We start from the raw sequence: 13,084 nt of genomic DNA on the forward strand, positions 1-13,084 counted from the left end.
CCCACAACTAAGAGTTGTTACAACCAAAGTCGAAGACTTTAATAAACAAATCTGTATCACATAGAAAATTCTACGTTAATAGATAAATCCGTCTTCCACATATATACCTACGAGTTTTGTTTCATCTTTTGATAAATCAAGGTGAACAGGAGCCAATTGATAACCCAGACTTATATTCCCGAAGAACGGCCTAGTATTATCAATCACCTCACAATAATCTTAATCGACGCGGCGAAAGAAGATATTGTGGAATCACAAACGATGAGACGAAGATGTTTTTGACTACTTTTATATCTTGCCTATCGGAGATATCAATCTCAAGCCAATCTTTGCGATTGTACTCGTATAATAGAAATAGCAAAATCATCAGATCACACAACTACGAGAAAGTAGTATCGGTCTGGCTTCACAATCCCAATGAAGTCTTTAAGTCGTTAACCTGGTTTAGAAGAAGAAACCAAAGGTTAAAGGATAATCGACTCTAGCTTACACAACTAGTATCACACGTAAGGTGTGGGGATTAGGTTTCCCAGTTGCTAGAGTTCTCCCTTATATAGTCTTTCAAATCAGGGTTTGCAATCAATGTTAGCTTGGTAACAAAGCATTCAATATTCACCGTTAGATGAAAACCTGATTAGATTCAAGCTAATATCTTTCAACCGTTAGATCGAAAACCTAGCTTGTTACACACAAATGAAATGCACGTTTCTAGGTTTGTGTAACCGTACCCAAACATGTACATTTGTTGGTTCAACCATAGTTAACCAAATGGTTAGCCATATGAGCACTTTCATATCAACCAAATTCTTCTTCACCATAACTAGTTCAAGTGACTCAAATGAACTAGTTATAGAGTTGTTCAGTTTCAAGGAAATCTTATGTAACTACACAAGACAGAAGAAAAACAATTTGATTCACTTGAATTGGTTCATGAAATTTATAGCCACTGTTCAATTAGCATTCCTTAGTTTATATAAACATGATTTCACAAACAATCATCTTTATATATAACCTAACTCAAGTTCGCGGACTGGGTTCACGGTCTTAAGTTCCCGGAAGGAGTTCTCAAACTCCAGCAGATTTTCTCGGGTCGAGAACTTCCGCCAGTTCGCGGACTTAGTTAACAACTCTTGTTCCGGTTCTCTTGATCAACAAAGTTCGCAAACTTCAGTTCAAGGAATAAGGACTTATACATATATGTGTTTCCACAACAATGCTTATATCAATCATTGGTTATATAATCTAAACTCTCATTTCAATCATTGAAACATTCTTAGAGGACGTTATATAGTTGTTATTCACAAACCATTTTTCGTCAAAGAAATTTTCAAAGTGATTGAAACATAACATGACTTTCGTCACCAACACATATTTCGACAAATAGATAGGCGAGATAAACTCGACTCGAAATAGGAAATGTGTATAATCAAAGTCTATATAGCAAAACGAACTTTGTCTCAAGATAGGAGATAGAGTAGATAGACTTTTGAGTGATAGATAAGTTCAAGTCTCCACATACCTTTTTGTCGATGAAGTTCCACCAGTTCCTTGAGTAGTTCTTCGTTTTGTATGGGGATCCTCCATGGAGTTCTTGAGCTCAATTACACTTTCTATCCTAGTGTTGATGGTGGTTTTTAGCTTAGGGTTAAAATCGTAAAAACTTACATCTGACATGACGTCACTAGGACCACTAACACATTTATTGAATCATTCAACACGCCTAAGTAAGAATTACCAGGTGTTGATGGTGGTTTTTTGCTTAGGGTTAAAATTGTAAAACCGCACATCTGACATGACATCACAATGACCATTAGCACATCTATTGAATCGATCAGCATGCCTACGTAAGAATTACCAGGGTACCTTTTTTTTATGTGTCATGTTCCACGGCAGAACCCTTAACATTGACCGATATCATCTAGGCCAAACCCTAATTCTCATGCTACCGTGCCAAGGCATGCCAACCATGCCACCCGCACCACTGTGCCAATGGCAAACCATGCCAGCCACATCTACGCACCAAGGCATGGCAGCCGCACCACTGTGTCAATGGAAAACCATGCCAGCCACATCTCCATGCCAAGGCATGCCAACCATGCCAGCCGCACCACTGTGCCAATGGAAAATCATGTCGGACACATCTCCGCTCCAAGGCATGCCAACCATGCCAGCCACATCTCCGCGCCAAGGCATGCCAACCATGCCAGTCGTACCATTGTGCCAATGGCAAACCATGCTAACCGCACCATGCACCAATGGAATGCCAAACCCTTGGCCCCACCATTCCAATCCAACTGCACCTTACCTTGGCCCCAACCATGCTAGCCGCACCATGCGCCAATGGCATGCCAAACCCTTGGACCCACCATGCCAAGCCAACCGGACCTTGCCTTGGCCCCACCATGCCAAGCCGTCCGTGTCAAACCCTTGGCCCCACTATACCAAGCCATCCGCGCCATTTGCCTTGGCCCCACCATGATGGCTTTCCCTGTGTGGCTAACAAAACGAAGGCGTGCGACGATCAACGGTCGCCCTTCCATCCTAGACGCAAATCCTAGCCGTCCAAGGTCGCCAAATAACGCATGGTAACTTTTGGACCAAAACCCTAGTCTTGGCCACGCCTCACATGTGCCAATGGCATGCCAACCACCTTGTCGCGCCATACCATGCAGGCCTTCCCTACACGGCTACCAAAACGAAGGCGTGCGACGATCAACGGCCACCCTTCCATCCTAGATGCAAATCCTATCCGTCCAAGGTCGCCAAACCACGCATGGTAACCTTTGGCCCAAAACTCTAGTTTTGGCTACGCCAAACCGCGCCAAGGCATGCCATGCCACATGTGCCAATGGCATGCCAACCACCTTGTAGCGCCATACTAAGCCGGCCATCCCTATGCGGCTACCAAAATGAAGGCGTGGGACGATCAACGGACACCCTTGCATCCTAGATGTGAATCCTAGCCGTCCAAGGTTGCCAAACAACGCATGGTAACCTTTGGCCCAAAACCCTAGTTTTGGCCACGCCATACCGGCCTTCCCTATGCGGCTACCAAAACGAAGTCCTGCAACAATCAACGGCCATTTTTTCATCTAAGGTGCAGATCTTAGCCGTCCAAGGTTACCAGCTAACGCATGGAAACCTTTGGCCCTAGTTTGGTCGCGCCTAAACAAAGCCAAAACCCTAACTTTTGGCCGCGCCTAAACTAGGACATATTAAAGCCATACTTATCATGCTTTCATGCCACTTGCTACCAAACGAAGGGTTGCAATAATCAATGGCTACCTTTCCTCTTAAGATACAAAATCTCGACCGTCGAAGGTCACCACCGAGCCGGCAAGTCTCCCAAGATCAACTTGCCAGACAACAACAACGTGCTACATGTTTCCCACGAAAACACTCGAGACATCAACGCATTTCACAAACTGGGGGATGCTCATTGGGTATTGGCTTGGCGGTTTACAGCGTGCGGCGTACACTACGCCCGTTATAATAAAGTGTCATAAGGATGAGGCGGTTAGTAAATACAGGGAGTAATGGTGAAACGCTTTCTTTTATGGAACATCAATTCCATGCGTTACCGGTTACCACCTCCTCCCATTTACTCACCCGTTTTCCATTTCTTAATGAGACCAGAGTACGTTTCACTTCGACTTGTATAAATAGGCATTACCTATTTCCACCAAAAACAAGTTCTGGTCAGGAGCATACAACACTCAGAAAACGTTTGCTAGCTTTCCCATATGTTAGCTTCCCACTTTTCGAGGCAATTCACAAAACAACTGCCTTCCAGGATCAACTATTCTGGTCTCAATACTCTCTTCGCTTCCCCACCCCCCCTAAAACCAACCCTTCTCCTCCTCTTTGTGACAGAAGCAAGTCTGGAACATCCATTTCTTGGTTTAGGCCGGATTTGTACAGATTGATCTCTTGAATTTAAAGTACTCCCTTGCAGTACATTGTTTAGGGTTTAGACTCGTTTCTCACCCACACACCCTAATTTACCGAAATCAACAGAAATCGTTTTCACCCTCAAATAATTGGAGACCACAGTGGGTGATTGATCTTTCGGTTACAATGTCAACTTTCAATCCTCGATCTCATATTTCGACTCAGACGTCAAGACGGTAGAATCTAAACGACCCCCCCAGGGATCGACGGCTCAGTTACCAGACGACCCGGTTACTAGTCGTGACACGACTAGGGATGACTGGGGACTTTCCACAGTCACGGCGGTGCTTCCCACAAAACTCGGTCTTACACTCGGGAGATTACTTTTCATCAGGAGATCCGAAAAACCGAGTAAGTCTTGCTAGACAAAATACATGGTCTACTACTTCAAATCTTCACACGGGAGATAAAAAACTGATAGCCATATTTTTCCCGTGTTTCATGCTTTCTACTATCGCACAACATTCACAATTCCATGACTTCCCTGGGGTACTCATGCCATTTATATTCATAACCAAAAACATCAATATTCTAAAACAGTTCATTCCAAATAATAATCCAAAACCCTTAGGGGTAATACTTGTCTATCAACCCAAAAATCCAGAAAATCAAAACCATAAACCAAGCGCTCTGTTTGCCTTTCAAAAAAAAACAGTCACCTACCGGTACGTGCCTACTTTGCATAATAATGATTACCCGTCACTATTCATGAGGTAGCCGACGTTACTACGGTGATATTCGAAGAGGAATTGTTTATGACGAAGTGTTTCTACAAGTTTATGAAAGGCATACCCACGGCTAAGGTTTACACCAGTTCAGAAGAACAATATTTCTACAGATTTATGGAAGGCATACCTATGGCTAGGTTTTGCACCAATACAAGAAAACAAATTGAAAGAGAAACGCTGGAGTACATAGCTGGAATATGCTTGCCCACTTTATTACTACCGCTAACACCAGGACGTGAGAACAAAGATACGAGATAAAAAGGAGAGCCAACCCCTTTCATACGCATAACACTTTTGGAATTTGAATAAGGAAATGATTTCCTATTTGAGTTACGTATGGAAAGAGGCAACTGGGCCCCCGAGAACAAGTCCGCGTCATGCCAAGCCAGCGTCGTGCCAAGCCAACAGTCCGCGCCATGCCCATCCGACAGTACGCGCCATACCAAATCCAAGCCGATCCAGCGCTAACAACTTGCATCTTTCCAGCGCCAGCAGCTTGCATCCTTCCAGTGCTAACAACTTGCATCTTTACAGCAGCTTGCATCTTCCAGCGCCAGCAGCTTGCATCCTTTCCAGCGCTAACAACTTGCATCTTTCCAGCGCCAGTATCTTGCATCCTTCCAGCGCTAACATCTTGCATCTTTACAGAAGCTTGCATCTTTCCAGCGCCAGCAGCTTGCATCCTTTCCAGCGCTAACAGCTTGCATCTTTACAGCGGCTTGCATCTTCCCTGCGCCAGAAGCTTGCATCCTTCCAGTGTTGCTCTTGAACGCCCAGTAGAAGGGAATCAACAATCTAATTTCATTACACGAAAAGATCAGGAACGACTTCTCCAAAATCGAAGCAAAGAAAAATCAGCAACCCCCCTGAGTTCACAAAGACTCTTTTCCCTGTCAGGGGATGCATGATATCTAGGGACTTCGCCCGCAAAATCGTGCAGTCTATGATGAAACATTTATGTGAGATTCTATATTTCCACAAGGCGCAACGTCAAGGCATATTTGCAGCCCTCAACCGCACTGCATCAGGGAAGCAGTTGTTTCCAACCAGAGAAGTCGTTCTCAAACCCCAACCTCTCCTGGAATTCACGATTGATAGATGGAACTGGCTACTCCTAACCATTGTTCGCTTGAAGGGTGTCCAGTTTGACAGCACACTGATTAACGCAGCCGCTCCGCTTCAACATCCTCCAGCAGCGACTCCGCTTCAACGATCACTCCGACAGCCGCTCCGCTTCAACGCTCTCTCCAGCAGCCGCTCCGTTTCAGCGTTCTCTCCATAAGCTTCTCTAGGATCCGAAGACGAGGCTTCAGCGTTCGGCTTCTTAACTTTCAACATCTTCTCCAAGAGCCGAAGCTGCTTCAACGACGCTTCTTCCTGCAAAGGGTCGTAGAACCATGCTCCCCATGTCAAGGATCATGATCACAGCCAACCAATCTTCATAGTCATGGACAGTTTGCTTGCTTACGCATCCAACCAATCCTTTTACTTTCACGGATTCCCGCACAAATCTAGCCAATCCTTTTACTTCCACGGATGCACATACAATTCCAGCCAACCTACTTTTTTACCACGACAATGTAGTCTCTTCTGATTACATCTGCTACCAAGAATTGTTGTCGCTCATTTGTTGATACCAGCCAGAGCTTCACCACAGCAGCAATCACTACAAAGATGGAAACATGTAAACCATACTTGAGGACTGAGGATATACACGGAATCCCTTCACTGTCAAAGCTCAGAAGACACAATCAACCAAAAGGCCATAGCCGCAACAAGGTCATCCACTCTTCAAGGGTGCAGCGCAAGAATATCATCACCTCTCTGTATAGAAGACGCCTTCAACACTTTACGAGGCCGCGGAGGATCCCAAGCCTGCTCAGAGGAAAACAACTTCAGAAACTGAAGAAAAATGCGACTGGTGACTTCTCTTTGCAGTCCACCGACGACCATCAAAGACTCATGAGATAACTCCAGAGATGTGGCTGAAACATTTTCTTGAAGAAATAGAGGGAGCCATGATAAAAAACATAACTCTCTCATTCCTACATCTTTGCTATCCAGAATATTTCGTCCATGTGATATCCTGAGCATCCCCGCGTCACATCCATAAGAGTACGATAAGCTTGTATCAAATCACGTGGACGTGGAATCAAGGCGATGCAATGAAAATAGGATACACATGGGGACTACCAGCATGAGACTTTTTCACTCCCCTCAACCAGGTTATTTCTGATTTCAACATCATCATTGTCAAAGTTTCACGAGACGCAGGATTTTTTCAACACGAAGCCGTACGTGTACACCGAAGACTTCAAGAGCATACCACAAAGATGCATTCACATATTCATCCATGCCATCGGATCAAACCGAAGTATAACTAGGGACTTCTTACCACATCTCATTCCATACGATAGTCCAAGATTCAGAAGATGGTTCGAAGGATGTCGCTTGGAACAAAGTCCTGGAAGACTTGATAGCAGCACATCGGCAACGGAACGTCTCCCTATTTCATCCGGGGGCGCCAGAAGTTTTCGGACATACAAACATTCATAGCACATCATCATCATGATCAGAAGGTCCAGGCACTGAACAACCTAAAACCGAGGATGGACCGACACCGCAACCACATTATCCAAGATTAACCCTGACATGATCGTTTCCAAGCATATATTCCATCCATCCATCCCAAGAATGCAATGGAGTTTGGTAAATTTTGGAATCCACTGGAGAGACACTGCAGAAGAAATCACGGATACAAGCGTGCAACAGAAAACAGAAGAAGGTCAATACCTATTTTCATACGGACGGAGTTTATAGAGTTTTGCACAGAATAAAGTTCCCTTATTGCTCCATGAACGGGAACAGATGACTCGGCGCGACTATGCTAACCCGGGCCCGCAACATCCCTCCTGAATTCTTCCTGAAATCACTGTCGGGCCGTTTTTACCTCCTAAACGAGCTCAAAACCTAAATATTCCCTCTTGAGGAGATGGGAAATTCTTCTTTTCCGGTCATATGGAGGGGCGGACCGTCAAAATCCGAATTCGTACGAGAATTCTACAACGATTTTAGTAAGGAGCGCTAATTAGGGTTTCGGCATCCCAAACCCTGATTTCGACAAAATTGTCAGGCGCCATCACTACCATTTGATAACCGAAGTTCCAGCATCATCACCATCGTTTGGTAGCCGAAGTTCTGAAACCATTTTACACCATTCTGCGGACTGAAGACAGTTTCCACCATTCCGCTGACCGAAGCCAGTTTCCTCCATTCCAAGCCGACCAACGCCTGCGACTCCCATTCCAAGACGACCAACGTATGCGGCTCCCATTCCAAGCCTACCAACGCCTGCGGCTCCCATTCCAAGCCGACCGACGCCTGCGGCTCCCATCCCAAGCCGACCGACGCATGCGGCTCCCATTCCAAGCTGAACGATGCCTGCGGCTCCCATTCCAAGCCGACCAACGCCTGTGGCTCCCATTCCAAGCCAACGGACGCCTGCGGCTTCCATTCCAAGCCGACCAATGCCTGCGGCTCCCATTCCAAGACAACCAACGCCTGCGGCTCCAATTCCAAGCCGACAATCTATATCTCAACATTTCACTGTCTAGCCAGCAACACCACAAGTAGAATTTATGCAAGGCCGCCAACACGAGAATCACAAACTCTCCTTACCTCTAAAAAAAGGTTAGTCGGTCTTCTTGACCATCTTTTCACGACTTGTCATTTCGATTTTGTCCTCGCCTGTCACCATCTTATGCTTACCTCGCAACAATGCTCCTGTTCCGAGCTAAGCAGGGGACTTAATGTTGATGGTGGTTTTTAGCTTAGGGTTACAATCGTAAAACCTTACATCTGACATGACGTCACTAGGACCACTAGCGCATTTACTGAATCATTCAACACGCCTACGTAAGAATTACCAGGTGTTGATGGTGGTTTTTAGCTTAGGGTTAAAATCCTAAAACCGCATATCTGACATGACGTCACTATGACCATTAGCACATTTATTGAATCGATCAGCATGCCTACGTAAGAATTACCAGGGTACCTTTTTTTTATGTGTCATGTTCCACGGCAGAACCCTTAACATTGACCGATATCATCTAGGCCAAACCCTAATTCTCATGCTACCGTGCCAAGGCATGCCAACCATGCCACCCGCACCACTGTGCCAATGGAAAACCATGCCAGCCACATCTCCGCACCAAGGCATTCCAACCATGCCAGCCTCACCACTGTGTCAATGGCAAACCATGCCAGCCACATCTCCATGCCAGCTGCACCACTGTGCCAATGGAAAATCATGCCAGCCACATCTCCGCTCCAAGGCATGCCAACCATGCCAGCCGTACCACTGTGCCAATGGCAAACCATGCTAGCCGCACCATGCGCCAATAGAATGCCAAACCCCTGGCCCCACCATACCAAGCCAACCGCACCTTACCTTGGCCCCAACCATGCTATCCGCACCATGCGCCAATGGCATGCCAAACCCTTGGCCCCACCATGCCAAGCCAACCGCACCTTTCCTTTCCTTGGCCCCACCATGCCAAGTCGTCCGTGCCAAACCATTTGCCCCGCTATGCCAAGCCATCCGCGCCATTTGCCTTGGCCCCACCATGCTGGCTTTCCTTGTGCGGCTACCAAAACGAAGGCGTGCGACGATCAACGACCATCCTTCCATCCTATATGCAAATCCTAGCCGTCCAAGGTCGCCAAACAACGCATGGTAACTTTTGGCCAAAAACCCTAGTTTTGGCCACGCCAAACCGCGCCAAGGCATGCCATGCCACATGTGCCAATGGCATGCCAACCACCTTGCCGCGCCATACCATGTCGGCCTTCCCTATGCGGCTACCAAAACAAAGGCGTGCGACGATCAACGACCACCCTTCCATCCTAGATGCAAATCCTAGCCGTCCAAGGTCGCCAAACAATGCATGGTAACCTTTTCCCCAAAATCCTAGTTTTGGCCACGCCAAACCGGGTCAAGGCATGCCATGCCACATGTGCCAATGGAATCCCAACCACCTTGTCGCGCCATACCATGCAGGCCTTCCCTACACGGCTACCAAAACGAAGGCGTGCGACGATCAACGGCCACCCTTCCATCCTAGATGCAAATACTATCCGTCCAAGGTCGCCAAACCATGCATGGTAACCTTTGGCCCAAACCTCTAGTTTTGGCCACGCCAAACCGCGCCAAGGCATGCCATGCCACATGTGCCAATGGCATTCCAACCACCTTGCCGCGCCATACCATGCCGGCCTTCCCTATGCGGCTACCAAAACGAAGGTGTGCGATGATCAACAGCCACCCTTCCATCCTAGATATGAATCCTATCCGTCCAAGGTTTCCATTTACTCACCCGTTTTCCATTTCTTAATGAGACCAGAGTACGTTTCACTTCGAATTTTGTAAATAGGCATTACCTATTTCCACCGAAAAAAAGTTCTGGTCAGGAGCATACAACACTCAGAAGACATTTGCTAGCTTTCCCATCCGTTAGCTTACCACTTTCTGATGCAAGTCACAAAACAGCTACTCTTCCAGGATCAACTATTCTGGTCTCAACACTCTCTTCGCTTCCCTCCCCAAAACCAACCCTTCTCCTCCTCTTTGTGACCGAAGCAAGTCTGGAACGATCATTTCTTGGTTTAGGTCGGATTTGTACAGATTGATCACTTGAATCTAAAGTACCCCCTTGCAGTACATTATTTAGGGTTTGGACTCGTTTCTCACCCACACACCCGAAATTACCGAAATCAGCAGAAACTGTTTTCACCCTCAAACACCTAGTCCGAGACTTAACTATAGTAGACTAGAAATCAAGACTTATAGTTTTGATCACTAACACTGACAAACATGCTTGAGATAGAAACGCATGCGAGTTCGACCGAGCAATGCTCTAACAGTTCACACTACAAATACATATGGTTTTCGGATCTTTATGTAAGGGGGAGTGGTTTTCGTGTTGAGACGAAGTATTGACTAATGGGGAGTGATACATATCACCATAGTATTTTTGTCGAAGTTGTGATATGAGAACTTTGATATTGTTTAATAATACTATGACAATGTATAACAATGATTGAGAGATATTGTTTTCTCATTGTTATGGCTACGGAACTTCAACAACTATAATGTTAAATTGAACATCTATGGAATCATGAGTACTTGGAAAAGACGAAGTTTTCGAGTAATGTTGAAGCACCAAGAAGATCAAGCATGTGAACGAGAAGCTACAAAGTTTTATCTATTTTGCAATCCATATGTATTGATAGTTTTGTCACTAAAATTGACAAAGGGGGAGATTGTTAGAGCATTGCTCGGTCGAACTCGCACGCGGTGCTATCTCAAGCATGTTTTTCAATATTAGTGATCAAAACTATATGTCTTGAATTCTAGTTTACTTATGACTAAGTCTCGGTCTAGGATGGTTAAGTGTAGTTGAGCTCCAGACTCCATGGCGATCATCTTATGAAGACGAAGAACTACTCGAGGAACATGTGGAACTTCATCCGACTAAAAGGTATGTGGATACTTGAACTTATCTATCACTCAAAAGTCTATTCTATCTCCTACTCTTGAGACAAAGTCGTATAAGTATGATAGTTTTCATACATACACATTTGCTATTTCGAGCCGAGTTTACTCGCCTATCTTTTTCTCGAAATATGTGTTGGTAAGCTTTTGCGTTAACCATTTTCATCTTTACCCGTGACGAAAGTCATGATGACGTTTCAATCTTGAAAATAGCTTTGATGACGATAGTCGTGAATAACAATTGTTATAACATTATAGAAGAATGTTTCAATGATTGAAATGTAGAGTTGAGATTACCATCTATGGGTATAAGCATATATAGTGTGTTCGCACATTAGTGTATAAATCCATGTGCCGAAAACCAAGTGCGTGCATATGTGTGCATGCGGTATTGGTGAAGGGGACAGGTTGAGTACGCGTACCAGCGGAAGTTTTCATACCGAAAATTTCTGCTGAGTTTGTAGTTTGCAAACTAGTAAACCAGTCACTTTAGGTACGCATAACCGTACGCGTACCCACAGAAGTTTTCATACCCGGAAATTTCTGTTGAGTTTGGAAACCAAAGCCAACTCAAACCCGTTACCTAAGGTACGCATACCCGTACGCGTACCAAGCTAGTTATTTCTCAAATCGGTAGTTCATGAACTTAAAACAATAAATTATAAGGAATGCAATCTTTGTAAACCGTGGGTATATTGTTCATGAATTGATTCAAGTTGATCAATCTGATTTTGTTTTAATTGTGTCTATGAATAAAGACCTAAGCAAATGAACAACTCTATCAAATAGTTCTTATGAGTCATTTGAACTAGTTATGAGAAAGATGAATACGTTTAATATGAAAGATCTCATATGTCTAACCATTGGTTAACTATTTGTGAACCAACTAAGTGTACACATTTAGGTACGGTTACTCAAACCTAAATGAATACATTTCATTTATGTGTGACAAGCTAAGTTCCGATCTAACAGTTGAAAGATATTAGATTGGTTGAATCAGGTTTTTCATCTAATGGTGAATATTGAATGCTTTGTTACCAAGGTAACTTAGATTGCAAACCCTGATTTGAAAACTATATAAAGGAGACATCTAGAAACTGGAAAAACTAATCCCCACACCTCCTGTGTGATACTAGTTAGTTTGCTAGAGTCGATTCTCCTTTAACCTTAGGTTTCTTCTCGAGACCCTGTAGGTTAACGAGTGAAAGACTTCATTGGGATTGTGAACCCAAACGAAACTACTTCTCTTGTAGTTAAGCAATATGATCTTGCCATTTTCTATCGTACGAGTCCAATTGAATAATTGACTTGAGATTATATCTCTGATATGGCAAGATAAAAGGAAATCACAAACATCTTCGTCTCATCGTTTGTGATTCCGCAATATCTAGTTTCGCTACCATACGATTTAGATTATTGTGAGGTGATTGATAATACTAGGCTGTTCTTCGGGAATATAAGTCCGGATTATCAATTAGTTACTGTTCACCTTGATTTATCAAAAGACGGAACAAAAACTCATAGGTTTATTTATGGGAGACAGATTTATCTATTATCATAGAATTTTCTGTGTGATACAAATTTGTTATTAAAGTCTTCGACCTTGGGTAGTAGCAACTCTTAGTTGTGGGTGAGATCAGCTAAGGGGATCAAGTGCGTAGTATCCTGTTGGGATCAGAGACGTAAGGAGCGCAACTGTACCTTGAATCAGCGCAAGATTGATTAGGGTTCAATTACAGTCCAGATCGAAGTTAGTTTGTAGTAAGCGTCTGTAGCGGCTTAATACAGTGTGGTGTTCAATCTGGACTAGGTCCCGGGGGTTTTCTGCATTTGTGGTTTCCTCGTTAACAAA

Source organism: Papaver somniferum, chromosome 4 (genome assembly GCF_003573695.1).
Source record: "Papaver somniferum cultivar HN1 chromosome 4, ASM357369v1, whole genome shotgun sequence".
NCBI lineage: Eukaryota > Viridiplantae > Streptophyta > Magnoliopsida > Ranunculales > Papaveraceae > Papaver > Papaver somniferum.